At 56.5% G+C, this 27,231-nt stretch overlaps 10 non-coding genes across 10 annotated transcripts; all 10 read left to right on the top strand.

The window, feature by feature from the left end:
• Positions 1–1,517: 1,517 nt before the first annotated feature.
• Positions 1,518–1,611, top strand: LOC133085853 (small nucleolar RNA SNORD116). The gene has a single exon (XR_009699650.1). It is a non-coding gene; the product is annotated as a small nucleolar RNA SNORD116 (small nucleolar RNA).
• Positions 1,612–4,300: 2,689 nt separating this feature from the next.
• On the top strand, positions 4,301–4,394 carry LOC133085852 (small nucleolar RNA SNORD116). The gene has a single exon (XR_009699649.1). It is a non-coding gene; the product is annotated as a small nucleolar RNA SNORD116 (small nucleolar RNA).
• Positions 4,395–7,083: 2,689 nt separating this feature from the next.
• LOC133085851 (small nucleolar RNA SNORD116) lies at positions 7,084–7,177 on the top strand. The gene has a single exon (XR_009699647.1). It is a non-coding gene; the product is annotated as a small nucleolar RNA SNORD116 (small nucleolar RNA).
• Positions 7,178–9,866: 2,689 nt separating this feature from the next.
• On the top strand, positions 9,867–9,960 carry LOC133085850 (small nucleolar RNA SNORD116). Its single transcript, XR_009699646.1, has one exon. It is a non-coding gene; the product is annotated as a small nucleolar RNA SNORD116 (small nucleolar RNA).
• A 2,689-nt stretch (positions 9,961–12,649) lies between these two features.
• On the top strand, positions 12,650–12,743 carry LOC133085849 (small nucleolar RNA SNORD116). The gene has a single exon (XR_009699645.1). It is a non-coding gene; the product is annotated as a small nucleolar RNA SNORD116 (small nucleolar RNA).
• A 2,689-nt stretch (positions 12,744–15,432) lies between these two features.
• On the top strand, positions 15,433–15,526 carry LOC133085848 (small nucleolar RNA SNORD116). The gene has a single exon (XR_009699644.1). It is a non-coding gene; the product is annotated as a small nucleolar RNA SNORD116 (small nucleolar RNA).
• A 2,689-nt stretch (positions 15,527–18,215) lies between these two features.
• Positions 18,216–18,309, top strand: LOC133085897 (small nucleolar RNA SNORD116). Its single transcript, XR_009699696.1, has one exon. It is a non-coding gene; the product is annotated as a small nucleolar RNA SNORD116 (small nucleolar RNA).
• Positions 18,310–20,998: 2,689 nt separating this feature from the next.
• Positions 20,999–21,092, top strand: LOC133085847 (small nucleolar RNA SNORD116). The gene has a single exon (XR_009699643.1). It is a non-coding gene; the product is annotated as a small nucleolar RNA SNORD116 (small nucleolar RNA).
• A 2,690-nt stretch (positions 21,093–23,782) lies between these two features.
• LOC133085904 (small nucleolar RNA SNORD116) lies at positions 23,783–23,876 on the top strand. The gene has a single exon (XR_009699703.1). It is a non-coding gene; the product is annotated as a small nucleolar RNA SNORD116 (small nucleolar RNA).
• Positions 23,877–26,564: 2,688 nt separating this feature from the next.
• Positions 26,565–26,658, top strand: LOC133085899 (small nucleolar RNA SNORD116). Its single transcript, XR_009699699.1, has one exon. It is a non-coding gene; the product is annotated as a small nucleolar RNA SNORD116 (small nucleolar RNA).
• The last annotated feature ends 573 nt before the right edge of the window (positions 26,659–27,231 follow it).

Here is a 27,231-nt window from a genome sequence, read left to right as displayed (position 1 = left end):
TCCATTGAAAGTCTGTCTGTGGTCCTCGGGGACAGTGCCTGTGATCACTGTGAGTTGCTCGGTAGTGTCGCTGTGGCAGTGGAGACTTGCTAGGATGCATGCGGTGCTGTGGGCCTCATCAAAGCAGACAGGCTTGCGGTCTGTCTTCCCTGGTGTTCAGTGTCTCTGTGTTCGCATGATGTCTGTGGCTTCAAGTAGGGTTGACTCGCCCTGCAGGCAGCAGGAGGGCACTTAGGACGAGGCTGTGAAGCGTTTGAGCGTTTTCTCAGTGGTCTGGGCCGCGAAACCTGCCAGTTGGAAGCTTGCCGATACGTGGCCGGGAAGGTGGCCTAATTCCCGCTGTCGGGTTCCAACCAGTGTCCTGGTTGCTGAAGCCCAACACTTCCCGTTGTGGGCATTCCCACGGGGTCACGGAAAGTGATATGGTCTAGTTGGCGAGAAGAGGCACTTGGGCCAAAGTTCGTTAGCCCCTTGAGTAGTGCCGGGCTGCATCTTGCCTGTAGGCAACTGCAGGTCGGAGTCAGCCCCCCCATGGGAGGTTCCCTTGCTTCTGGGAGCGCTGGGAGTGACCCCAAGGGCACATCAGATGTGCTTGTAGGTGGCAGGGTCTCCAGGTCCACGTAGATGTGACACCCACGGCCGGGAGGCAGGTCTCGTCCAGTGTTTGTGCTTTGGTCAGAAGGCGTGGCTGTGGGAGAGCGGGAGTCTGTGACCTATTTCAGCAGCCCCTGGGGGTTAATCTTCGCATGCGGCCTCTTGAAGCTGACAGGGGTCTTTCTCCTTTCAGTTGGGGGTCCAACCAGGGTGCTGTGTATAAACTATGGCGTTTACTGTTGGAGGTGTCTGCAGAGGGCCACAGCGACACCCAGAGACCAAGACGCGTATTCAGCGCCACACACAGGAACCCACAAGCGCATCCTCGTGCGCAGTCACAGTCACACACGCCCACTCACGTGAATACACAGATACAGTGTCTGACACACCGACCAATGTACGTGCCTAACTTCCTCCAGTCATGCTGTGAGACACGCAATCAGTTTTCGGTAATGGATAGTGTTACTTGGAAAGCAGGTTCTGGGCTCACGGCAAGGTAAGTGTTCGCAAGAATCATGTTCTCTGAACCGTGGTGCAATTCAGAAGCCTGCATGATTTCTGTCCACTTCTCAGGTGCAGCTGCAGGGTAAGGCTGGCCGTCGGCAAAGACAAGAAGACCTTCGCGTTGTCTGATGACTGGATGTCCTAAGGAGAACTGGAAAAAGTGGGGCGGGCGCACGTTGCTCAGCGTGGCTGTGGATAACTCAGGACGGTAGGCATTCACCCATACTAAAATGTGTCATTGGATATTAGGTTTTCATCAGATGGGCCCAGTGGCTGCAAGAGTGGATTGATTGTTGGTCTTGCTGAGTGGCCTGAAGACTGTGGATTCCCCAGGCGGTTGGAATACTTCCGGGTCATGGCTCCTCTGCAGAGCCCCACGGCCTGCCCGTTTGTGTTCTGCAGCGTCCCAGCATGTGCTTGGATAGATGATGACACCCTTGTATGCATTCCTTGGAAAATCTGAACATAATGAGTGAGAAAGTTTTACCGTCTCCTCATCGAAACTGAGGGTCCAGCACGTTTCCTCTCTCGGGGGTATGGGACAGTTAGGAGTGAGGGCCGACGTCCCCTGCTGACAGGCATGCAAACACCACTAAGGGCTCCAGCATTGGAGGGACTCCTGTGTGAGGGTCGACCGTGTCTGCCCATAAGCTGGGTCATCTATGCATCACCGGGCCCTGCTAAAAGACCGCTGAGGGAATACAAGGGGGCAGGCTCTCCTGCTAGTCTTCAGAGTCGGAGCGTGTGCTGGTGGAGGCCCAGTGAGCTTGCAGCTTGGAGAGGTGTGTTTTGGGCAGGATCTCGCTTTGTGCATGCTGCTTCGGAGGTTGATTCTGGAAGCCAAAATGAGCAAGCTTCCCTGGTTGGAGCCTGGAGCCTCAGGCCAGGCCTGTGGCCCTCTCTGATGTTGTGTGTGGTGTGGTGAGGTTCCTGAGTGCCCGGTGGGGCTGGAGCAGTGAGCGGGGGTGGGCTGGAGTTGAGCGATGGCAGAAGGGGGCCGATGGACTAGGCCTCGGGGCTGCCCCTGTCAGCTCCTCTGCTGAAGCTGCCGGCACACTGTTGGTGCTAAGTGGATCATCGTGGAGTGGGCTGAGGATCGAGTGCTGCATTTAAGCCTGTGTGGTGGCTGGGGGCCTGGAGAGAAAGTTAAGGTATCATGAGGACACGTCCTATGTAATGTCGTGGGATGGGCTGTCATCATTGGGTTGCAGGAGCTGGCCTCGGCTTCCCGAGGATGTGTCTTGTTCGTGAAGGGCTGGCATCAGCTGCCTATGGAGGGGATGGCTTTGGCAGTTCATGAGGATGTAGTGAGGTAGGTAACCTGTGTAGAGTTGCGATCCCATTTGCGGAGGAGTGACTCCACACGGGTGTCTTGCGGGACGTAGAGAAGATGGACATGCTGAGGCATCTGTGCCGGCCTCCTTGGGGGTAGGTGAGTTATGGGAACAAGCCCTTTGGTCGTTTTGTTCCTTCTTTTGGGAATGTGCAAAGCGATAGTGTTTCTCCCGGAGGGCATGACGCGGCCGGCCCATGTGGCATGCAGGCCGTTCGAACAGCCAGAGCTTTATCCGGAGCAGTCCATTGGCCGGGAAGAGATGGGGACACTGTTGCCCTGCCAGGTGCCCTGCCGTGGCCAACCACCTTTCCCTTTCAGGCTTCCAAGTCCCCTCGCATGGCAGAGGTCTTCCATTGAAAGTCTGTCTGTGGTCCTCGGGGACAGTGCCTGTGATCACTGTGAGTTGCTCGGTAGTGTCGCTGTGGCAGTGGAGACTTGCTAGGATGCATGCGGTGCTGTGGGCCTCATCAAAGCAGACAGGCTTGCGGTCTGTCTTCCCTGGTGTTCAGTGTCTCTGTGTTCGCATGATGTCTGTGGCTTCAAGTAGGGTTGACTCGCCCTGCAGGCAGCAGGAGGGCACTTAGGACGAGGCTGTGAAGCGTTTGAGCGTTTTCTCAGTGGTCTGGGCCGCGAAACCTGCCAGTTGGAAGCTTGCCGATACGTGGCCGGGAAGGTGGCCTAATTCCCGCTGTCGGGTTCCAACCAGTGTCCTGGTTGCTGAAGCCCAACACTTCCCGTTGTGGGCATTCCCACGGGGTCACGGAAAGTGATATGGTCTAGTTGGCGAGAAGAGGCACTTGGGCCAAAGTTCGTTAGCCCCTTGAGTAGTGCCGGGCTGCATCTTGCCTGTAGGCAACTGCAGGTCGGAGTCAGCCCCCCCATGGGAGGTTCCCTTGCTTCTGGGAGCGCTGGGAGTGACCCCAAGGGCACATCAGATGTGCTTGTAGGTGGCAGGGTCTCCAGGTCCACGTAGATGTGACACCCACGGCCGGGAGGCAGGTCTCGTCCAGTCTTTGTGCTTTGGTCAGAAGGCGTGGCTGTGGGAGAGCGGGAGTCTGTGACCTATTTCAGCAGCCCCTGGGGGTTAATCTTCGCATGCGGCCTCTTGAAGCTGACAGGGGTCTTTCTCCTTTCAGTTGGGGGTCCAACCAGGGTGCTGTGTATAAACTATGGCGTTTACTGTTGGAGGTGTCTGCAGAGGGCCACAGCGACACCCAGAGACCAAGACGCGTATTCAGCGCCACACACAGGAACCCACAAGCGCATCCTCGTGCGCAGTCACAGTCACACACGCCCACTCACGTGAATACACAGATACAGTGTCTGACACACCGACCAATGTACGTGCCTAACTTCCTCCAGTCATGCTGTGAGACACGCAATCAGTTTTCGGTAATGGATAGTGTTACTTGGAAAGCAGGTTCTGGGCTCACGGCAAGGTAAGTGTTCGCAAGAATCATGTTCTCTGAACCGTGGTGCAATTCAGAAGCCTGCATGATTTCTGTCCACTTCTCAGGTGCAGCTGCAGGGTAAGGCTGGCCGTCGGCAAAGACAAGAAGACCTTCGCGTTGTCTGATGACTGGATGTCCTAAGGAGAACTGGAAAAAGTGGGGCGGGCGCACGTTGCTCAGCGTGGCTGTGGATAACTCAGGACGGGAGGCATTCACCCATACTAAAATGTGTCATTGGATATTAGGTTTTCATCAGATGGGCCCAGTGGCTGCAAGAGTGGATTGATTGTTGGTCTTGCTGAGTGGCCTGAAGACTGTGGATTCCCCAGGCGGTTGGAATACTTCCGGGTCATGGCTCCTCTGCAGAGCCCCACGGCCTGCCCGTTTGTGTTCTGCAGCGTCCCAGCATGTGCTTGGATAGATGATGACACCCTTGTATGCATTCCTTGGAAAATCTGAACATAATGAGTGAGAAAGTTTTACCGTCTCCTCATCGAAACTGAGGGTCCAGCACGTTTCCTCTCTCGGGGGTATGGGACAGTTAGGAGTGAGGGCCGACGTCCCCTGCTGACAGGCATGCAAACACCACTAAGGGCTCCAGCATTGGAGGGACTCCTGTGTGAGGGTCGACCGTGTCTGCCCATAAGCTGGGTCATCTATGCATCACCGGGCCCTGCTAAAAGACCGCTGAGGGAATACAAGGGGGCAGGCTCTCCTGCTAGTCTTCAGAGTCGGAGCGTGTGCTGGTGGAGGCCCAGTGAGCTTGCAGCTTGGAGAGGTGTGTTTTGGGCAGGATCTCGCTTTGTGCATGCTGCTTCGGAGGTTGATTCTGGAAGCCAAAATGAGCAAGCTTCCCTGGTTGGAGCCTGGAGCCTCAGGCCAGGCCTGTGGCCCTCTCTGATGTTGTGTGTGGTGTGGTGAGGTTCCTGAGTGCCCGGTGGGGCTGGAGCAGTGAGCGGGGGTGGGCTGGAGTTGAGCGATGGCAGAAGGGGGCCGATGGACTAGGCCTCGGGGCTGCCCCTGTCAGCTCCTCTGCTGAAGCTGCCGGCACACTGTTGGTGCTAAGTGGATCATCGTGGAGTGGGCTGAGGATCGAGTGCTGCATTTAAGCCTGTGTGGTGGCTGGGGGCCTGGAGAGAAAGTTAAGGTATCATGAGGACACGTCCTATGTAATGTCGTGGGATGGGCTGTCATCATTGGGTTGCAGGAGCTGGCCTCGGCTTCCCGAGGATGTGTCTTGTTCGTGAAGGGCTGGCATCAGCTGCCTATGGAGGGGATGGCTTTGGCAGTTCATGAGGATGTAGTGAGGTAGGTAACCTGTGTAGAGTTGCGATCCCATTTGCGGAGGAGTGACTCCACACGGGTGTCTTGCGGGACGTAGAGAAGATGGACATGCTGAGGCATCTGTGCCGGCCTCCTTGGGGGTAGGTGAGTTATGGGAACAAGCCCTTTGGTCGTTTTGTTCCTTCTTTTGGGAATGTGCAAAGCGATAGTGTTTCTCCCGGAGGGCATGACGCGGCCGGCCCATGTGGCATGCAGGCCGTTCGAACAGCCAGAGCTTTATCCGGAGCAGTCCATTGGCCGGGAAGAGATGGGGACACTGTTGCCCTGCCAGGTGCCCTGCCGTGGCCAACCACCTTTCCCTTTCAGGCTTCCAAGTCCCCTCGCATGGCAGAGGTCTTCCATTGAAAGTCTGTCTGTGGTCCTCGGGGACAGTGCCTGTGATCACTGTGAGTTGCTCGGTAGTGTCGCTGTGGCAGTGGAGACTTGCTAGGATGCATGCGGTGCTGTGGGCCTCATCAAAGCAGACAGGCTTGCGGTCTGTCTTCCCTGGTGTTCAGTGTCTCTGTGTTCGCATGATGTCTGTGGCTTCAAGTAGGGTTGACTCGCCCTGCAGGCAGCAGGAGGGCACTTAGGACGAGGCTGTGAAGCGTTTGAGCGTTTTCTCAGTGGTCTGGGCCGCGAAACCTGCCAGTTGGAAGCTTGCCGATACGTGGCCGGGAAGGTGGCCTAATTCCCGCTGTCGGGTTCCAACCAGTGTCCTGGTTGCTGAAGCCCAACACTTCCCGTTGTGGGCATTCCCACGGGGTCACGGAAAGTGATATGGTCTAGTTGGCGAGAAGAGGCACTTGGGCCAAAGTTCGTTAGCCCCTTGAGTAGTGCCGGGCTGCATCTTGCCTGTAGGCAACTGCAGGTCGGAGTCAGCCCCCCCATGGGAGGTTCCCTTGCTTCTGGGAGCGCTGGGAGTGACCCCAAGGGCACATCAGATGTGCTTGTAGGTGGCAGGGTCTCCAGGTCCACGTAGATGTGACACCCACGGCCGGGAGGCAGGTCTCGTCCAGTCTTTGTGCTTTGGTCAGAAGGCGTGGCTGTGGGAGAGCGGGAGTCTGTGACCTATTTCAGCAGCCCCTGGGGGTTAATCTTCGCATGCGGCCTCTTGAAGCTGACAGGGGTCTTTCTCCTTTCAGTTGGGGGTCCAACCAGGGTGCTGTGTATAAACTATGGCGTTTACTGTTGGAGGTGTCTGCAGAGGGCCACAGCGACACCCAGAGACCAAGACGCGTATTCAGCGCCACACACAGGAACCCACAAGCGCATCCCCGTGCGCAGTCACAGTCACACACGCCCACTCACGTGAATACACAGATACAGTGTCTGACACACCGACCAATGTACGTGCCTAACTTCCTCCAGTCATGCTGTGAGACACGCAATCAGTTTTCGGTAATGGATAGTGTTACTTGGAAAGCAGGTTCTGGGCTCACGGCAAGGTAAGTGTTCGCAAGAATCATGTTCTCTGAACCGTGGTGCAATTCAGAAGCCTGCATGATTTCTGTCCACTTCTCAGGTGCAGCTGCAGGGTAAGGCTGGCCGTCGGCAAAGACAAGAAGACCTTCGCGTTGTCTGATGACTGGATGTCCTAAGGAGAACTGGAAAAAGTGGGGCGGGCGCACGTTGCTCAGCGTGGCTGTGGATAACTCAGGACGGGAGGCATTCACCCATACTAAAATGTGTCATTGGATATTAGGTTTTCATCAGATGGGCCCAGTGGCTGCAAGAGTGGATTGATTGTTGGTCTTGCTGAGTGGCCTGAAGACTGTGGATTCCCCAGGCGGTTGGAATACTTCCGGGTCATGGCTCCTCTGCAGAGCCCCACGGCCTGCCCGTTTGTGTTCTGCAGCGTCCCAGCATGTGCTTGGATAGATGATGACACCCTTGTATGCATTCCTTGGAAAATCTGAACATAATGAGTGAGAAAGTTTTACCGTCTCCTCATCGAAACTGAGGGTCCAGCACGTTTCCTCTCTCGGGGGTATGGGACAGTTAGGAGTGAGGGCCGACGTCCCCTGCTGACAGGCATGCAAACACCACTAAGGGCTCCAGCATTGGAGGGACTCCTGTGTGAGGGTCGACCGTGTCTGCCCATAAGCTGGGTCATCTATGCATCACCGGGCCCTGCTAAAAGACCGCTGAGGGAATACAAGGGGGCAGGCTCTCCTGCTAGTCTTCAGAGTCGGAGCGTGTGCTGGTGGAGGCCCAGTGAGCTTGCAGCTTGGAGAGGTGTGTTTTGGGCAGGATCTCGCTTTGTGCATGCTGCTTCGGAGGTTGATTCTGGAAGCCAAAATGAGCAAGCTTCCCTGGTTGGAGCCTGGAGCCTCAGGCCAGGCCTGTGGCCCTCTCTGATGTTGTGTGTGGTGTGGTGAGGTTCCTGAGTGCCCGGTGGGGCTGGAGCAGTGAGCGGGGGTGGGCTGGAGTTGAGCGATGGCAGAAGGGGGCCGATGGACTAGGCCTCGGGGCTGCCCCTGTCAGCTCCTCTGCTGAAGCTGCCGGCACACTGTTGGTGCTAAGTGGATCATCGTGGAGTGGGCTGAGGATCGAGTGCTGCATTTAAGCCTGTGTGGTGGCTGGGGGCCTGGAGAGAAAGTTAAGGTATCATGAGGACACGTCCTATGTAATGTCGTGGGATGGGCTGTCATCATTGGGTTGCAGGAGCTGGCCTCGGCTTCCCGAGGATGTGTCTTGTTCGTGAAGGGCTGGCATCAGCTGCCTATGGAGGGGATGGCTTTGGCAGTTCATGAGGATGTAGTGAGGTAGGTAACCTGTGTAGAGTTGCGATCCCATTTGCGGAGGAGTGACTCCACACGGGTGTCTTGCGGGACGTAGAGAAGATGGACATGCTGAGGCATCTGTGCCGGCCTCCTTGGGGGTAGGTGAGTTATGGGAACAAGCCCTTTGGTCGTTTTGTTCCTTCTTTTGGGAATGTGCAAAGCGATAGTGTTTCTCCCGGAGGGCATGACGCGGCCGGCCCATGTGGCATGCAGGCCGTTCGAACAGCCAGAGCTTTATCCGGAGCAGTCCATTGGCCGGGAAGAGATGGGGACACTGTTGCCCTGCCAGGTGCCCTGCCGTGGCCAACCACCTTTCCCTTTCAGGCTTCCAAGTCCCCTCGCATGGCAGAGGTCTTCCATTGAAAGTCTGTCTGTGGTCCTCGGGGACAGTGCCTGTGATCACTGTGAGTTGCTCGGTAGTGTCGCTGTGGCAGTGGAGACTTGCTAGGATGCATGCGGTGCTGTGGGCCTCATCAAAGCAGACAGGCTTGCGGTCTGTCTTCCCTGGTGTTCAGTGTCTCTGTGTTCGCATGATGTCTGTGGCTTCAAGTAGGGTTGACTCGCCCTGCAGGCAGCAGGAGGGCACTTAGGACGAGGCTGTGAAGCGTTTGAGCGTTTTCTCAGTGGTCTGTGGCGCGAAACCTGCCAGTTGGAAGCTTGCCGATACGTGGCCGGGAAGGTGGCCTAATTCCCGCTGTCGGGTTCCAACCAGTGTCCTGGTTGCTGAAGCCCAACACTTCCCGTTGTGGGCATTCCCACGGGGTCACGGAAAGTGATATGGTCTAGTTGGCGAGAAGAGGCACTTGGGCCAAAGTTCGTTAGCCCCTTGAGTAGTGCCGGGCTGCATCTTGCCTGTAGGCAACTGCAGGTCGGAGTCAGCCCCCCCATGGGAGGTTCCCTTGCTTCTGGGAGCGCTGGGAGTGACCCCAAGGGCACATCAGATGTGCTTGTAGGTGGCAGGGTCTCCAGGTCCACGTAGATGTGACACCCACGGCCGGGAGGCAGGTCTCGTCCAGTCTTTGTGCTTTGGTCAGAAGGCGTGGCTGTGGGAGAGCGGGAGTCTGTGACCTATTTCAGCAGCCCCTGGGGGTTAATCTTCGCATGCGGCCTCTTGAAGCTGACAGGGGTCTTTCTCCTTTCAGTTGGGGGTCCAACCAGGGTGCTGTGTATAAACTATGGCGTTTACTGTTGGAGGTGTCTGCAGAGGGCCACAGCGACACCCAGAGACCAAGACGCGTATTCAGCGCCACACACAGGAACCCACAAGCGCATCGTCGTGCGCAGTCACAGTCACACACGCCCACTCACGTGAATACACAGATACAGTGTCTGACACACCGACCAATGTACGTGCCTAACTTCCTCCAGTCATGCTGTGAGACACGCAATCAGTTTTCGGTAATGGATAGTGTTACTTGGAAAGCAGGTTCTGGGCTCACGGCAAGGTAAGTGTTCGCAAGAATCATGTTCTCTGAACCGTGGTGCAATTCAGAAGCCTGCATGATTTCTGTCCACTTCTCAGGTGCAGCTGCAGGGTAAGGCTGGCCGTCGGCAAAGACAAGAAGACCTTCGCGTTGTCTGATGACTGGATGTCCTAAGGAGAACTGGAAAAAGTGGGGCGGGCGCACGTTGCTCAGCGTGGCTGTGGATAACTCAGGACGGGAGGCATTCACCCATACTAAAATGTGTCATTGGATATTAGGTTTTCATCAGATGGGCCCAGTGGCTGCAAGAGTGGATTGATTGTTGGTCTTGCTGAGTGGCCTGAAGACTGTGGATTCCCCAGGCGGTTGGAATACTTCCGGGTCATGGCTCCTCTGCAGAGCCCCACGGCCTGCCCGTTTGTGTTCTGCAGCGTCCCAGCATGTGCTTGGATAGATGATGACACCCTTGTATGCATTCCTTGGAAAATCTGAACATAATGAGTGAGAAAGTTTTACCGTCTCCTCATCGAAACTGAGGGTCCAGCACGTTTCCTCTCTCGGGGGTATGGGACAGTTAGGAGTGAGGGCCGACGTCCCCTGCTGACAGGCATGCAAACACCACTAAGGGCTCCAGCATTGGAGGGACTCCTGTGTGAGGGTCGACCGTGTCTGCCCATAAGCTGGGTCATCTATGCATCACCGGGCCCTGCTAAAAGACCGCTGAGGGAATACAAGGGGGCAGGCTCTCCTGCTAGTCTTCAGAGTCGGAGCGTGTGCTGGTGGAGGCCCAGTGAGCTTGCAGCTTGGAGAGGTGTGTTTTGGGCAGGATCACGCTTTGTGCATGCTGCTTCGGAGGTTGATTCAGGAAGCCAAAATGAGCAAGCTTCCCTGGTTGGAGCCTGGAGCCTCAGGCCAGGTCTGTGGCCCTCTCTGATGTTGTGTGTGGTGTGGTGAGGTTCCTGAGTGCCCGGTGGGGCTGGAGCAGTGAGCGGGGTTGGGCTGGAGTTGAGCGATGGCAGAAGGGGGCCGATGGACTAGGCCTCGGGGCTGCCCCTGTCAGCTCCTCTGCTGAAGCTGCCGGCACACTGTTGGTGCTAAGTGGATCATCGTGGAGTGGGCTGAGGATCGAGTGCTGCATTTAAGCCTGTGTGGTGGCTGGGGGCCTGGAGAGAAAGTTAAGGTATCATGAGGACACGTCCTATGTAATGTCGTGGGATGGGCTGTCATCATTGGGTTGCAGGAGCTGGCCTCGGCTTCCCGAGGATGTGTCTTGTTCGTGAAGGGCTGGCATCAGCTGCCTATGGAGGGGATGGCTTTGGCAGTTCATGAGGATGTAGTGAGGTAGGTAACCTGTGTAGAGTTGCGATCCCATTTGCGGAGGAGTGACTCCACACGGGTGTCTTGCGGGACGTAGAGAAGATGGACATGCTGAGGCATCTGTGCCGGCCTCCTTGGGGTTAGGTGAGTTATGGGAACAAGCCCTTTGGTCGTTTTGTTCCTTCTTTTGGGAATGTGCAAAGCGATAGTGTTTCTCCTGGAGGGCATGACGCGGCCGGCCCATGTGGCATGCAGGCCGTTCGAACAGCCAGAGCTTTATCCGGAGCAGTCCATTGGCCGGGAAGAGATGGGGACACTGTTGCCCTGCCAGGTGCCCTGCCGTGGCCAACCACCTTTCCCTTTCAGGCTTCCAAGTCCCCTCGCATGGCAGAGGTCTTCCATTGAAAGTCTGTCTGTGGTCCTCGGGGACAGTGCCTGTGATCACTGTGAGTTGCTCGGTAGTGTCGCTGTGGCAGTGGAGAATTGCTAGGATGCATGCGGTGCTGTGGGCCTCATCAAAGCAGACAGGCTTGCGGTCTGTCTTCCCTGGTGTTCAGTGTCTCTGTGTTCGCATGATGTCTGTGGCTTCAAGTAGGGTTGACTCGCCCTGCAGGCAGCAGGAGGGCACTTAGGACGAGGCTGTGAAGCGTTTGAGCGTTTTCTCAGTGGTCTGGGCCGTGAAACCTGCCAGTTGGAAGCTTGCCGATACGTGGCCGGGAAGGTGGCCTAATTCCCGCTGTCGGGTTCCAACCAGTGTCCTGGTTGCTGAAGCCCAACACTTCCCGTTGTGGGCATTCCCACGGGGTCACGGAAAGTGATATGGTCTAGTTGGCGAGAAGAGGCACTTGGGCCAAAGTTCGTTAGCCCCTTGAGTAGTGCCGGGCTGCATCTTGCCTGTAGGCAACTGCAGGTCGGAGTCAGCCCCCCCATGGGAGGTTCCCTTGCTTCTGGGAGCGCTGGGAGTGACCCCAAGGGCACATCAGATGTGCTTGTAGGTGGCAGGGTCTCCAGGTCCACGTAGGTGTGACACCCACGGCCGGGAGGCAGGTCTCGTCCAGTCTTTGTGCTTTGGTCAGAAGGCGTGGCTGTGGGAGAGCGGGAGTCTGTGACCTATTTCAGCAGCCCCTGGGGGTTAATCTTCGCATGTGGCCTCTTGAAGCTGACAGGGGTCTTTCTCCTTTCAGTTGGGGGTCCAACCAGGGTGCTGTGTATAAACTATGGCGTTTACTGTTGGAGGTGTCTGCAGAGGGCCACAGCGACACCCAGAGACCAAGACGGGTGTTCAGCGCCACACACAGGAACCCACAAGCGCATCCCCGTGCGCAGTCACAGTCACACACGCCCACTCACGTGAATACACAGATACAGTGTCTGACACACCGACCAATGTACGTGCCTAACTTCCTCCAGTCATGCTGTGAGACACGCAATCAGTTTTCGGTAATGGATAGTGTTACTTGGAAAGCAGGTTCTGGGCTCACGGCAAGGTAAGTGTTCGCAAGAATCATGTTCTCTGAACCGTGGTGCAATTCAGAAGCCTGCATGATTTCTGTCCACTTCTCAGGTGCAGCTGCAGGGTAAGGCTGGCCGTCGGCAAAGACAAGAAGACCTTCGCGTTGTCTGATGACTGGATGTCCTAAGGAGAACTGGAAAAAGTGGGGCGGGCGCACGTTGCTCAGCGTGGCTGTGGATAACTCAGGACGGGAGGCATTCACCCATACTAAAATGTGTCATTGGATATTAGGTTTTCATCAGATGGGCCCAGTGGCTGCAAGAGTGGATTGATTGTTGGTCTTGCTGAGTGGCCTGAAGACTGTGGATTCCCCAGGCGGTTGGAATACTTCCGGGTCATGGCTCCTCTGCAGAGCCCCACGGCCTGCCCGTTTGTGTTCTGCAGCGTCCCAGCATGTGCTTGGATAGATGATGACACCCTTGTATGCATTCCTTGGAAAATCTGAACATAATGAGTGAGAAAGTTTTACCGTCTCCTCATCGAAACTGAGGGTCCAGCACGTTTCCTCTCTCGGGGGTATGGGACAGTTAGGAGTGAGGGCCGACGTCCCCTGCTGACAGGCATGCAAACACCACTAAGGGCTCCAGCATTGGAGGGACTCCTGTGTGAGGGTCGACCGTGTCTGCCCATAAGCTGGGTCATCTATGCATCACCGGGCCCTGCTAAAAGACCGCTGAGGGAATACAAGGGGGCAGGCTCTCCTGCTAGTCTTCAGAGTCGGAGCGTGTGCTGGTGGAGGCCCAGTGAGCTTGCAGCTTGGAGAGGTGTGTTTTGGGCAGGATCTCGCTTTGTGCATGCTGCTTCGGAGGTTGATTCTGGAAGCCAAAATGAGCAAGCTTCCCTGGTTGGAGCCTGGAGCCTCAGGCCAGGCCTGTGGCCCTCTCTGATGTTGTGTGTGGTGTGGTGAGGTTCCTGAGTGCCCGGTGGGGCTGGAGCAGTGAGCGGGGGTGGGCTGGAGTTGAGCGATGGCAGAAGGGGGCCGATGGACTAGGCCTCGGGGCTGCCCCTGTCAGCTCCTCTGCTGAAGCTGCCGGCACACTGTTGGTGCTAAGTGGATCATCGTGGAGTGGGCTGAGGATCGAGTGCTGCATTTAAGCCTGTGTGGTGGCTGGGGGCCTGGAGAGAAAGTTAAGGTATCATGAGGACACGTCCTATGTAATGTCGTGGGATGGGCTGTCATCATTGGGTTGCAGGAGCTGGCCTCGGCTTCCCGAGGATGTGTCTTGTTCGTGAAGGGCTGGCATCAGCTGCCTATGGAGGGGATGGCTTTGGCAGTTCATGAGGATGTAGTGAGGTAGGTAACCTGTGTAGAGTTGCGATCCCATTTGCGGAGGAGTGACTCCACACGGGTGTCTTGCGGGACGTAGAGAAGATGGACATGCTGAGGCATCTGTGCCGGCCTCCTTGGGGGTAGGTGAGTTATGGGAACAAGCCCTTTGGTCGTTTTGTTCCTTCTTTTGGGAATGTGCAAAGCGATAGTGTTTCTCCCGGAGGGCATGACGCGGCCGGCCCATGTGGCATGCAGGCCGTTCGAACAGCCAGAGCTTTATCCGGAGCAGTCCATTGGCCGGGAAGAGATGGGGACACTGTTGCCCTGCCAGGTGCCCTGCCGTGGCCAACCACCTTTCCCTTTCAGGCTTCCAAGTCCCCTCGCATGGCAGAGGTCTTCCATTGAAAGTCTGTCTGTGGTCCTCGGGGACAGTGCCTGTGATCACTGTGAGTTGCTCGGTAGTGTCGCTGTGGCAGTGGAGACTTGCTAGGATGCATGCGGTGCTGTGGGCCTCATCAAAGCAGACAGGCTTGCGGTCTGTCTTCCCTGGTGTTCAGTGTCTCTGTGTTCGCATGATGTCTGTGGCTTCAAGTAGGGTTGACTCGCCCTGCAGGCAGCAGGAGGGCACTTAGGACGAGGCTGTGAAGCGTTTGAGCGTTTTCTCAGTGGTCTGTGGCGCGAAACCTGCCAGTTGGAAGCTTGCCGATACGTGGCCGGGAAGGTGGCCTAATTCCCGCTGTCGGGTTCCAACCAGTGTCCTGGTTGCTGAAGCCCAACACTTCCCGTTGTGGGCATTCCCACGGGGTCACGGAAAGTGATATGGTCTAGTTGGCGAGAAGAGGCACTTGGGCCAAAGTTCGTTAGCCCCTTGAGTAGTGCCGGGCTGCATCTTGCCTGTAGGCAACTGCAGGTCGGAGTCAGCCCCCCCATGGGAGGTTCCCTTGCTTCTGGGAGCGCTGGGAGTGACCCCAAGGGCACATCAGATGTGCTTGTAGGTGGCAGGGTCTCCAGGTCCACGTAGATGTGACACCCACGGCCGGGAGGCAGGTCTCATCCAGTCTTTGTGCTTTGGTCAGAAGGCGTGGCTGTGGGAGAGCGGGAGTCTGTGACCTATTTCAGCAGCCCCTGGGGGTTAATCTTCGCATGCGGCCTCTTGAAGCTGACAGGGGTCTTTCTCCTTTCAGTTGGGGGTCCAACCAGGGTGCTGTGTATAAACTATGGCGTTTACTGTTGGAGGTGTCTGCAGAGGGCCACAGCGACACCCAGAGACCAAGACGCGTATTCAGCGCCACACACAGGAACCCACAAGCGCATCGTCGTGCGCAGTCACAGTCACACACGCCCACTCACGTGAATACACAGATACAGTGTCTGACACACCGACCAATGTACGTGCCTAACTTCCTCCAGTCATGCTGTGAGACACGCAATCAGTTTTCGGTAATGGATAGTGTTACTTGGAAAGCAGGTTCTGGGCTCACGGCAAGGTAAGTGTTCGCAAGAATCATGTTCTCTGAACCGTGGTGCAATTCAGAAGCCTGCATGATTTCTGTCCACTTCTCAGGTGCAGCTGCAGGGTAAGGCTGGCCGTCGGCAAAGACAAGAAGACCTTCGCGTTGTCTGATGACTGGATGTCCTAAGGAGAACTGGAAAAAGTGGGGCGGGCGCACGTTGCTCAGCGTGGCTGTGGATAACTCAGGACGGGAGGCATTCACCCATACTAAAATGTGTCATTGGATATTAGGTTTTCATCAGATGGGCCCAGTGGCTGCAAGAGTGGATTGATTGTTGGTCTTGCTGAGTGGCCTGAAGACTGTGGATTCCCCAGGCGGTTGGAATACTTCCGGGTCATGGCTCCTCTGCAGAGCCCCACGGCCTGCCCGTTTGTGTTCTGCAGCGTCCCAGCATGTGCTTGGATAGATGATGACACCCTTGTATGCATTCCTTGGAAAATCTGAACATAATGAGTGAGAAAGTTTTACCGTCTCCTCATCGAAACTGAGGGTCCAGCACGTTTCCTCTCTCGGGGGTATGGGACAGTTAGGAGTGAGGGCCGACGTCCCCTGCTGACAGGCATGCAAACACCACTAAGGGCTCCAGCATTGGAGGGACTCCTGTGTGAGGGTCGACCGTGTCTGCCCATAAGCTGGGTCATCTATGCATCACCGGGCCCTGCTAAAAGACCGCTGAGGGAATACAAGGGGGCAGGCTCTCCTGCTAGTCTTCAGAGTCGGAGCGTGTGCTGGTGGAGGCCCAGTGAGCTTGCAGCTTGGAGAGGTGTGTTTTGGGCAGGATCACGCTTTGTGCATGCTGCTTCGGAGGTTGATTCAGGAAGCCAAAATGAGCAAGCTTCCCTGGTTGGAGCCTGGAGCCTCAGGCCAGGTCTGTGGCCCTCTCTGATGTTGTGTGTAGTGTGGTGAGGTTCCTGAGTGCCCGGTGGGGCTGGAGCAGTGAGCGGGGTTGGGCTGGAGTTGAGCGATGGCAGAAGGGGGCCGATGGACTAGGCCTCGGGGCTGCCCCTGTCAGCTCCTCTGCTGAAGCTGCCGGCACACTGTTGGTGCTAAGTGGATCATCGTGGAGTGGGCTGAGGATCGAGTGCTGCATTTAAGCCTGTGTGGTGGCTGGGGGCCTGGAGAGAAAGTTAAGGTATCATGAGGACACGTCCTATGTAATGTCGTGGGATGGGCTGTCATCATTGGGTTGCAGGAGCTGGCCTCGGCTTCCCGAGGATGTGTCTTGTTCGTGAAGGGCTGGCATCAGCTGCCTATGGAGGGGATGGCTTTGGCAGTTCATGAGGATGTAGTGAGGTAGGTAACCTGTGTAGAGTTGCGATCCCATTTGCGGAGGAGTGACTCCACACGGGTGTCTTGCGGGACGTAGAGAAGATGGACATGCTGAGGCATCTGTGCCGGCCTCCTTGGGGTTAGGTGAGTTATGGGAACAAGCCCTTTGGTCGTTTTGTTCCTTCTTTTGGGAATGTGCAAAGCGATAGTGTTTCTCCTGGAGGGCATGACGCGGCCGGCCCATGTGGCATGCAGGCCGTTCGAACAGCCAGAGCTTTATCCGGAGCAGTCCATTGGCCGGGAAGAGATGGGGACACTGTTGCCCTGCCAGGTGCCCTGCCGTGGCCAACCACCTTTCCCTTTCAGGCTTCCAAGTCCCCTCGCATGGCAGAGGTCTTCCATTGAAAGTCTGTCTGTGGTCCTCGGGGACAGTGCCTGTGATCACTGTGAGTTGCTCGGTAGTGTCGCTGTGGCAGTGGAGAATTGCTAGGATGCATGCGGTGCTGTGGGCCTCATCAAAGCAGACAGGCTTGCGGTCTGTCTTCCCTGGTGTTCAGTGTCTCTGTGTTCGCATGATGTCTGTGGCTTCAAGTAGGGTTGACTCGCCCTGCAGGCAGCAGGAGGGCACTTAGGACGAGGCTGTGAAGCGTTTGAGCGTTTTCTCAGTGGTCTGGGCCGTGAAACCTGCCAGTTGGAAGCTTGCCGATACGTGGCCGGGAAGGTGGCCTAATTCCCGCTGTCGGGTTCCAACCAGTGTCCTGGTTGCTGAAGCCCAACACTTCCCGTTGTGGGCATTCCCACGGGGTCACGGAAAGTGATATGGTCTAGTTGGCGAGAAGAGGCACTTGGGCCAAAGTTCGTTAGCCCCTTGAGTAGTGCCGGGCTGCATCTTGCCTGTAGGCAACTGCAGGTCGGAGTCAGCCCCCCCATGGGAGGTTCCCTTGCTTCTGGGAGCGCTGGGAGTGACCCCAAGGGCACATCAGATGTGCTTGTAGGTGGCAGGGTCTCCAGGTCCACGTAGGTGTGACACCCACGGCCGGGAGGCAGGTCTCGTCCAGTCTTTGTGCTTTGGTCAGAAGGCGTGGCTGTGGGAGAGCGGGAGTCTGTGACCTATTTCAGCAGCCCCTGGGGGTTAATCTTCGCATGTGGCCTCTTGAAGCTGACAGGGGTCTTTCTCCTTTCAGTTGGGGGTCCAACCAGGGTGCTGTGTATAAACTATGGCGTTTACTGTTGGAGGTGTCTGCAGAGGGCCACAGCGACACCCAGAGACCAAGACGGGTGTTCAGCGCCACACACAGGAACCCACAAGCGCATCCCCGTGCGCAGTCACAGTCACACACGCCCACTCACGTGAATACACAGATACAGTGTCTGACACACCGACCAATGTACGTGCCTAACTTCCTCCAGTCATGCTGTGAGACACGCAATCAGTTTTCGGTAATGGATAGTGTTACTTGGAAAGCAGGTTCTGGGCTCACGGCAAGGTAAGTGTTCGCAAGAATCATGTTCTCTGAACCGTGGTGCAATTCAGAAGCCTGCATGATTTCTGTCCACTTCTCAGGTGCAGCTGCAGGGTAAGGCTGGCCGTCGGCAAAGACAAGAAGACCTTCGCGTTGTCTGATGACTGGATGTCCTAAGGAGAACTGGAAAAAGTGGGGCGGGTGCACGTTGCTCAGCGTGGCTGTGGATAACTCAGGACGGTAGGCATTCACCCATACTAAAATGTGTCATTGGATATTAGGTTTTCATCAGATGGGCCCAGTGGCTGCAAGAGTGGATTGATTGTTGGTCTTGCTGAGTGGCCTGAAGACTGTGGATTCCCCAGGCGGTTGGAATACTTCCGGGTCATGGCTCCTCTGCAGAGCCCCACGGCCTGCCCGTTTGTGTTCTGCAGCGTCCCAGCATGTGCTTGGATAGATGATGACACCCTTGTATGCATTCCTTGGAAAATCTGAACATAATGAGTGAGAAAGTTTTACCGTCTCCTCTTCGAAACTGAGGGTCCAGCACGTTTCCTCTCTCGGGGGTATGGGACAGTTAGGAGTGAGGGCCGACGTCCCCTGCTGACAGGCATGCAAACACCACTAAGGGCTCCAGCATTGGAGGGACTCCTGTGTGAGGGTCGACCGTGTCTGCCCATAAGCTGGGTCATCTATGCATCACCGGGCCCTGCTAAAAGACCGCTGAGGGAATACAAGGGGGCAGGCTCTCCTGCTAGTCTTCAGAGTCGGAGCGTGTGCTGGTGGAGGCCCAGTGAGCTTGCAGCTTGGAGAGGTGTGTTTTGGGCAGGATCTCGCTTTGTGCATGCTGCTTCGGAGGTTGATTCTGGAAGCCAAAATGAGCAAGCTTCCCTGGTTGGAGCCTGGAGCCTCAGGCCAGGCCTGTGGCCCTCTCTGATGTTGTGTGTGGTGTGGTGAGGTTCCTGAGTGCCCGGTGGGGCTGGAGCAGTGAGCGGGGGTGGGCTGGAGTTGAGCGATGGCAGAAGGGGGCCGATGGACTAGGCCTCGGGGCTGCCCCTGTCAGCTCCTCTGCTGAAGCTGCCGGCACACTGTTGGTGCTAAGTGGATCATCGTGGAGTGGGCTGAGGATCGAGTGCTGCATTTAAGCCTGTGTGGTGGCTGGGGGCCTGGAGAGAAAGTTAAGGTATCATGAGGACACGTCCTATGTAATGTCGTGGGATGGGCTGTCATCATTGGGTTGCAGGAGCTGGCCTCGGCTTCCCGAGGATGTGTCTTGTTCGTGAAGGGCTGGCATCAGCTGCCTATGGAGGGGATGGCTTTGGCAGTTCATGAGGATGTAGTGAGGTAGGTAACCTGTGTAGAGTTGCGATCCCATTTGCGGAGGAGTGACTCCACACGGGTGTCTTGCGGGACGTAGAGAAGATGGACATGCTGAGGCATCTGTGCCGGCCTCCTTGGGGGTAGGTGAGTTATGGGAACAAGCCCTTTGGTCGTTTTGTTCCTTCTTTTGGGAATGTGCAAAGCGATAGTGTTTCTCCCGGAGGGCATGACGCGGCCGGCCCATGTGGCATGCAGGCCGTTCGAACAGCCAGAGCTTTATCCGGAGCAGTCCATTGGCCGGGAAGAGATGGGGACACTGTTGCCCTGCCAGGTGCCCTGCCGTGGCCAACCACCTTTCCCTTTCAGGCTTCCAAGTCCCCTCGCATGGCAGAGGTCTTCCATTGAAAGTCTGTCTGTGGTCCTCGGGGACAGTGCCTGTGATCACTGTGAGTTGCTCGGTAGTGTCGCTGTGGCAGTGGAGACTTGCTAGGATGCATGCGGTGCTGTGGGCCTCATCAAAGCAGACAGGCTTGCGGTCTGTCTTCCCTGGTGTTCAGTGTCTCTGTGTTCGCATGATGTCTGTGGCTTCAAGTAGGGTTGACTCGCCCTGCAGGCAGCAGGAGGGCACTTAGGACGAGGCTGTGAAGCGTTTGAGCGTTTTCTCAGTGGTCTGTGGCGCGAAACCTGCCAGTTGGAAGCTTGCCGATACGTGGCCGGGAAGGTGGCCTAATTCCCGCTGTCGGGTTCCAACCAGTGTCCTGGTTGCTGAAGCCCAACACTTCCCGTTGTGGGCATTCCCACGGGGTCACGGAAAGTGATATGGTCTAGTTGGCGAGAAGAGGCACTTGGGCCAAAGTTCGTTAGCCCCTTGAGTAGTGCCGGGCTGCATCTTGCCTGTAGGCAACTGCAGGTCGGAGTCAGCCCCCCCATGGGAGGTTCCCTTGCTTCTGGGAGCGCTGGGAGTGACCCCAAGGGCACATCAGATGTGCTTGTAGGTGGCAGGGTCTCCAGGTCCACGTAGATGTGACACCCACGGCCGGGAGGCAGGTCTCGTCCAGTCTTTGTGCTTTGGTCAGAAGGCGTGGCTGTGGGAGAGCGGGAGTCTGTGACCTATTTCAGCAGCCCCTGGGGGTTAATCTTCGCATGCGGCCTCTTGAAGCTGACAGGGGTCTTTCTCCTTTCAGTTGGGGGTCCAACCAGGGTGCTGTGTATAAACTATGGCGTTTACTGTTGGAGGTGTCTGCAGAGGGCCACAGCGACACCCAGAGACCAAGACGCGTATTCAGCGCCACACACAGGAACCCACAAGCGCATCGTCGTGCGCAGTCACAGTCACACACGCCCACTCACGTGAATACACAGATACAGTGTCTGACACACCGACCAATGTACGTGCCTAACTTCCTCCAGTCATGCTGTGAGACACGCAATCAGTTTTCGGTAATGGATAGTGTTACTTGGAAAGCAGGTTCTGGGCTCACGGCAAGGTAAGTGTTCGCAAGAATCATGTTCTCTGAACCGTGGTGCAATTCAGAAGCCTGCATGATTTCTGTCCACTTCTCAGGTGCAGCTGCAGGGTAAGGCTGGCCGTCGGCAAAGACAAGAAGACCTTCGCGTTGTCTGATGACTGGATGTCCTAAGGAGAACTGGAAAAAGTGGGGCGGGCGCACGTTGCTCAGCGTGGCTGTGGATAACTCAGGACGGGAGGCATTCACCCATACTAAAATGTGTCATTGGATATTAGGTTTTCATCAGATGGGCCCAGTGGCTGCAAGAGTGGATTGATTGTTGGTCTTGCTGAGTGGCCTGAAGACTGTGGATTCCCCAGGCGGTTGGAATACTTCCGGGTCATGGCTCCTCTGCAGAGCCCCACGGCCTGCCCGTTTGTGTTCTGCAGCGTCCCAGCATGTGCTTGGATAGATGATGACACCCTTGTATGCATTCCTTGGAAAATCTGAACATAATGAGTGAGAAAGTTTTACCGTCTCCTCATCGAAACTGAGGGTCCAGCACGTTTCCTCTCTCGGGGGTATGGGACAGTTAGGAGTGAGGGCCGACGTCCCCTGCTGACAGGCATGCAAACACCACTAAGGGCTCCAGCATTGGAGGGACTCCTGTGTGAGGGTCGACCGTGTCTGCCCATAAGCTGGGTCATCTATGCATCACCGGGCCCTGCTAAAAGACCGCTGAGGGAATACAAGGGGGCAGGCTCTCCTGCTAGTCTTCAGAGTCGGAGCGTGTGCTGGTGGAGGCCCAGTGAGCTTGCAGCTTGGAGAGGTGTGTTTTGGGCAGGATCACGCTTTGTGCATGCTGCTTCGGAGGTTGATTCAGGAAGCCAAAATGAGCAAGCTTCCCTGGTTGGAGCCTGGAGCCTCAGGCCAGGTCTGTGGCCCTCTCTGATGTTGTGTGTGGTGTGGTGAGGTTCCTGAGTGCCCGGTGGGGCTGGAGCAGTGAGCGGGGTTGGGCTGGAGTTGAGCGATGGCAGAAGGGGGCCGATGGACTAGGCCTCGGGGCTGCCCCTGTCAGCTCCTCTGCTGAAGCTGCCGGCACACTGTTGGTGCTAAGTGGATCATCGTGGAGTGGGCTGAGGATCGAGTGCTGCATTTAAGCCTGTGTGGTGGCTGGGGGCCTGGAGAGAAAGTTAAGGTATCATGAGGACACGTCCTATGTAATGTCGTGGGATGGGCTGTCATCATTGGGTTGCAGGAGCTGGCCTCGGCTTCCCGAGGATGTGTCTTGTTCGTGAAGGGCTGGCATCAGCTGCCTATGGAGGGGATGGCTTTGGCAGTTCATGAGGATGTAGTGAGGTAGGTAACCTGTGTAGAGTTGCGATCCCATTTGCGGAGGAGTGACTCCACACGGGTGTCTTGCGGGACGTAGAGAAGATGGACATGCTGAGGCATCTGTGCCGGCCTCCTTGGGGTTAGGTGAGTTATGGGAACAAGCCCTTTGGTCGTTTTGTTCCTTCTTTTGGGAATGTGCAAAGCGATAGTGTTTCTCCTGGAGGGCATGACGCGGCCGGCCCATGTGGCATGCAGGCCGTTCGAACAGCCAGAGCTTTATCCGGAGCAGTCCATTGGCCGGGAAGAGATGGGGACACTGTTGCCCTGCCAGGTGCCCTGCCGTGGCCAACCACCTTTCCCTTTCAGGCTTCCAAGTCCCCTCGCATGGCAGAGGTCTTCCATTGAAAGTCTGTCTGTGGTCCTCGGGGACAGTGCCTGTGATCACTGTGAGTTGCTCGGTAGTGTCGCTGTGGCAGTGGAGAATTGCTAGGATGCATGCGGTGCTGTGGGCCTCATCAAAGCAGACAGGCTTGCGGTCTGTCTTCCCTGGTGTTCAGTGTCTCTGTGTTCGCATGATGTCTGTGGCTTCAAGTAGGGTTGACTCGCCCTGCAGGCAGCAGGAGGGCACTTAGGACGAGGCTGTGAAGCGTTTGAGCGTTTTCTCAGTGGTCTGGGCCGTGAAACCTGCCAGTTGGAAGCTTGCCGATACGTGGCCGGGAAGGTGGCCTAATTCCCGCTGTCGGGTTCCAACCAGTGTCCTGGTTGCTGAAGCCCAACACTTCCCGTTGTGGGCATTCCCACGGGGTCACGGAAAGTGATATGGTCTAGTTGGCGAGAAGAGGCACTTGGGCCAAAGTTCGTTAGCCCCTTGAGTAGTGCCGGGCTGCATCTTGCCTGTAGGCAACTGCAGGTCGGAGTCAGCCCCCCCATGGGAGGTTCCCTTGCTTCTGGGAGCGCTGGGAGTGACCCCAAGGGCACATCAGATGTGCTTGTAGGTGGCAGGGTCTCCAGGTCCACGTAGGTGTGACACCCACGGCCGGGAGGCAGGTCTCGTCCAGTCTTTGTGCTTTGGTCAGAAGGCGTGGCTGTGGGAGAGCGGGAGTCTGTGACCTATTTCAGCAGCCCCTGGGGGTTAATCTTCGCATGTGGCCTCTTGAAGCTGACAGGGGTCTTTCTCCTTTCAGTTGGGGGTCCAACCAGGGTGCTGTGTATAAACTATGGCGTTTACTGTTGGAGGTGTCTGCAGAGGGCCACAGCGACACCCAGAGACCAAGACGGGTGTTCAGCGCCACACACAGGAACCCACAAGCGCATCCCCGTGCGCAGTCACAGTCACACACGCCCACTCACGTGAATACACAGATACAGTGTCTGACACACCGACCAATGTACGTGCCTAACTTCCTCCAGTCATGCTGTGAGACACGCAATCAGTTTTCGGTAATGGATAGTGTTACTTGGAAAGCAGGTTCTGGGCTCACGGCAAGGTAAGTGTTCGCAAGAATCATGTTCTCTGAACCGTGGTGCAATTCAGAAGCCTGCATGATTTCTGTCCACTTCTCAGGTGCAGCTGCAGGGTAAGGCTGGCCGTCGGCAAAGACAAGAAGACCTTCGGCGTTGTCTGATGACTGGATGTCCTAAGGAGAACTGGAAAAGTGGGGCGGGTGCAACGTTGCTCAGCGTGGCTGTGGATAACTCAGGACGTAGGCATTCACCCATACTAAAATGTGTCATTGGATATTAGGTTTTCATCAGATGGGCCCAGTGGCTGCAAGAGTGGATTGATTGTTGGTCTTGCTGAGTGGCCTGAAGACTGTGGATTCCCCAGGCGGTTGGAATACTTCCGGGTCATGGCTCCTCTGCAGAGCCCACACGGCCTGCCCGTTTGTGTTCTGCAGCGTCCCAGCATGTGCTTGGATAGATGATGACACCCTTGTATGCTTTCCTTGGAAAATCTGAACATAATGAGTGAGAAAGTTTTACCGTCTCCTCATCGAAACTGAGGGTCCAGCACGTTTCCTCTCTCGGGGGGTATGGGACAGTTAGGAGTGAGGGCCGACGTCCCCTGCTGACAGGCATGCAAACACCACTAAGGGCTCCAGCATTGGAGGACTCCTGTGTGAGGGTCGACCGTGTCTGCCCATAAGCTGGGTCATCTATGCATCACCGGGCCCTGCTAAAAGACCGCTGAGGGAATACAAGGGGCAGGCTCTCCTGCTAGTCTTCAGAGTCGGAGCGTGTGCTGGTGGAGGCCCAGTGAGCTTGCAGCTTGGAGAGGTGTGTTTTGGGCAGGATCTCGCTTTGTGCATGCTGCTTCGGAGGTTGATTCTGGAAGCCAAAATGAGCAAGCTTCCCTGTTGGAGCCTGGAGCCTCAGGCCAGGTCTGTGGCCCTCTCTGATGTTGTGTGTGGTGTGGTGAGGTTCCTGAGTGCCCGGTGGGGCCTGGAGCAGTGAGCGGGGGTGGGCTGGAGTTGAGCGATGGCAGAAGGGGGCCGATGGACTAGGCCTCGGGGCTGCCCCTGTCAGCTCCTCTGCTGAAGCTGCCGGCACACTGTTGGTGCTAAGTGGATCATCGTGGAGTGGGCTGAAGATCGAGTGCCGCATTTAAGCCTGTGTGGTGGCTGGGGGCCTGGAGAGAAAGTTAAGGTATCATGAGGACACGTCCTATGTAATGTCGTGGGATGGGCTGTCATCATTGGGTTGCAGGAGCTGGCCTCGGCTTCCCGAGGATGTGTCTTGTTCGTGAAGGGCTGGCATCAGCTGCCTATGGAGGGGATGGCTTTGGCAGTTCATGAGGATGTAGTGAGGTAGGTAACCTGTGTAGAGTTGCGATCCCATTTGCGGAGGAGTGACTCCACACGGGTGTCTTGCGGGACGGAGAGAAGATGGACATGCTGAGGCATCTGTGCCGGCCTCCTTGGGGGTAGGTGAGTTATGGGAACAAGCCCTTTGGTCGTTTTGTTCCTTCTTTTGGGAATGTGCAAAGCGATAGTGTTTCTCCCGGAGGGCATGACGCGGCCGGCCCATGTGGCATGCAGGCCGTTCGAACAGCCAGAGCTTTATCCGGAGCAGTCCATTGGCCGGGAAGAGATGGGGACACTGTTGCCCTGCCAGGTGCCCTGCCGTGGCCAACCACCTTTCCCTTTCAGGCTTCCAAGTCCCCTCGCATGGCAGAGGTCTTCCATTGAAAGTCTGTCTGTGGTCCTCGGGGACAGTGCCTGTGATCACTGTGAGTTGCTCGGTAGTGTCGCTGTGGCAGTGGAGAATTGCTAGGATGCATGCGGTGCTGTGGGCCTCATCAAAGCAGACAGGCTTGCGGTCTGTCTTCCCTGGTGTTCAGTGTCTCTGTGTTCGCATGATGTCTGTGGCTTCAAGTAGGGTTGACTCGCCCTGCAGGCAGCAGGAGGGCACTTAGGACGAGGCTGTGAAGCGTTTGAGCGTTCTCTCAGAGGTCTGGGCCGCGAAACCTGCCAGTTGGAAGCTTGCCGATACGTGGCCGGGAAGGTGGCCTAATTCCCGCTGTTGGGTTCGAACCAGTGTCCTGGTTGCTGAAGCCCAACACTTCCCGTTGTGGGCATTCCCACGGGGTCACGGAAAGTGATATGGTCTAGTTGGCGAGAAGAGGCACTTGGGCCAAAGTTCGTTAGCCCCTTGAGTAGTGCCGGGCTGCATCTTGCCTGTAGGCAACTGCAGGTCGGAGTCAGCCCCCCCATGGGAGGTTCCCTTGCTTCTGGGAGCGCTGGGAGTGACCCCAAGGGCACATCAGATGTGCTTGTAGGTGGCAGGGTCTCCAGGTCCACGTAGATGTGACACCCACGGCCGGGAGGCAGGTCTCGTCCAGTCTTTGTGCTTTGGTCAGAAGGCGTGGCTGTGGGAGAGCGGGAGTCTGTGACCTATTTCAGCAGCCCCTGGGGGTTAATCTTCGCATGCGGCCTCTTGAAGCTGACAGGGGTCTTTCTCCTTTCAGTTGGGGGTCCAACCAGGGTGCTGTGTATAAACTATGGCGTTTACTGTTGGAGGTGTCTGCAGAGGGCCACAGCGACACCCAGAGACCAAGACGCGTATTCAGCGCCACGCACAGGAACCCACAAGCGCATCCTCGTGCGCAGTCACAGTCACACACGCCCACTCACGTGAATACACAGATACAGTGTCTGACACACCGACCAATGTACGTGCCTAACTTCCTCCAGTCATGCTGTGAGACACGCAATCAGTTTTCGGTAATGGATAGTGTTACTTGGAAAGCAGGTTCTGGGCTCACGGCAAGGTAAGTGTTCGCAAGAATCATGTTCTCTGAACCGTGGTGCAATTCAGAAACCTACATGATTTCTGTCCACTTCTCAGGTGCAGCTGCAGGGTAAGGCTGGCCGTCAGCAAAGACAAGAAGACCTTCGCGTTGTCTGATGACTGGATGTCCTAAGGAGAACTGGAAAAAGTGGGGTGGGCGCACGTTGCTGAGCGTGGCTGTGGATAACTCAGGACGGTAGGCATTCACCCATACTAAAATGTGCCATTGGATATTAGGTTTTCATCAGATGGGCCCAATGGCTGCAAGAGTGGATTGATTGTTGGTCTTCCCGAGTGGCCTGAAGACTGTGGATTCCCCAGGCGGTTGGAATACTTCCGGGTCATGGCTCCTCTGCAGAGCCCCACGGCCTGCCCGTTTGTGTTCTGCAGCGTCCCAGCATGTGCTTGGATAGATGCTGACACCCTTGTATGCATTCCTTGGAAAATCTGAACATAATGAGTGAGAAAGTTTTACCGTCTCCTCATCGAAACTGAGGGTCCAGCACGTTTCCTCTCTCGGGGGTATGGGACAGTTAGGAGTGAGGGCCGACGTCCCCTGCTGACAGGCATGCAAACACCACTAAGGGCTCCAGCATTGGAGGGACTCCTGTGTGAGGGTCGACCGTGTCTGCCCATAAGCTGGGTCATTTATGCATCACCGGGCCCTACTAAGAGACCGCTGAGGGAATACAAGGGGGCAGGCTCTCCTGCTAGTCTTCAGAGTCGGAGCGTGTGCTGGTGGAGGCCCAGTGAGCTTGCAGCTTGGAGGGGTGTGTTTTGGGCAGGATCACGCTTTGTGCATGCCGCTTCGGAGGTTGATTCTGGAAGCCAAAATGAGCAAGCTTCCCTGGTTGGAGCCTGGAGCCTCAGGCCAGGCCTGTGGCCCTCTCTGATGTTGTGTGTGGTGTGGTGAGGTTCCTGAGTGCCCGGTGGGGCTGGAGCAGTGAGCGGGGGTGGGCTGGAGTTGAGCGATGGCAGAAGGGGGCCGATGGACTAGGCCTCGGGGCTGCCCCTGTCAGCTCCTCTGCTGAAGCTGCCGGCACACTGTTGGTGCTAAGTGGATCATCGTGGAGT

This window comes from Eubalaena glacialis, chromosome 2 (genome assembly GCF_028564815.1).
Source record: "Eubalaena glacialis isolate mEubGla1 chromosome 2, mEubGla1.1.hap2.+ XY, whole genome shotgun sequence".
NCBI classification, from domain to species: domain Eukaryota; kingdom Metazoa; phylum Chordata; class Mammalia; order Artiodactyla; family Balaenidae; genus Eubalaena; species Eubalaena glacialis.
The sequence above is the reverse complement of the archived record's forward strand: the minus strand, read 5'-3'. Positions and strand labels throughout refer to the sequence as shown.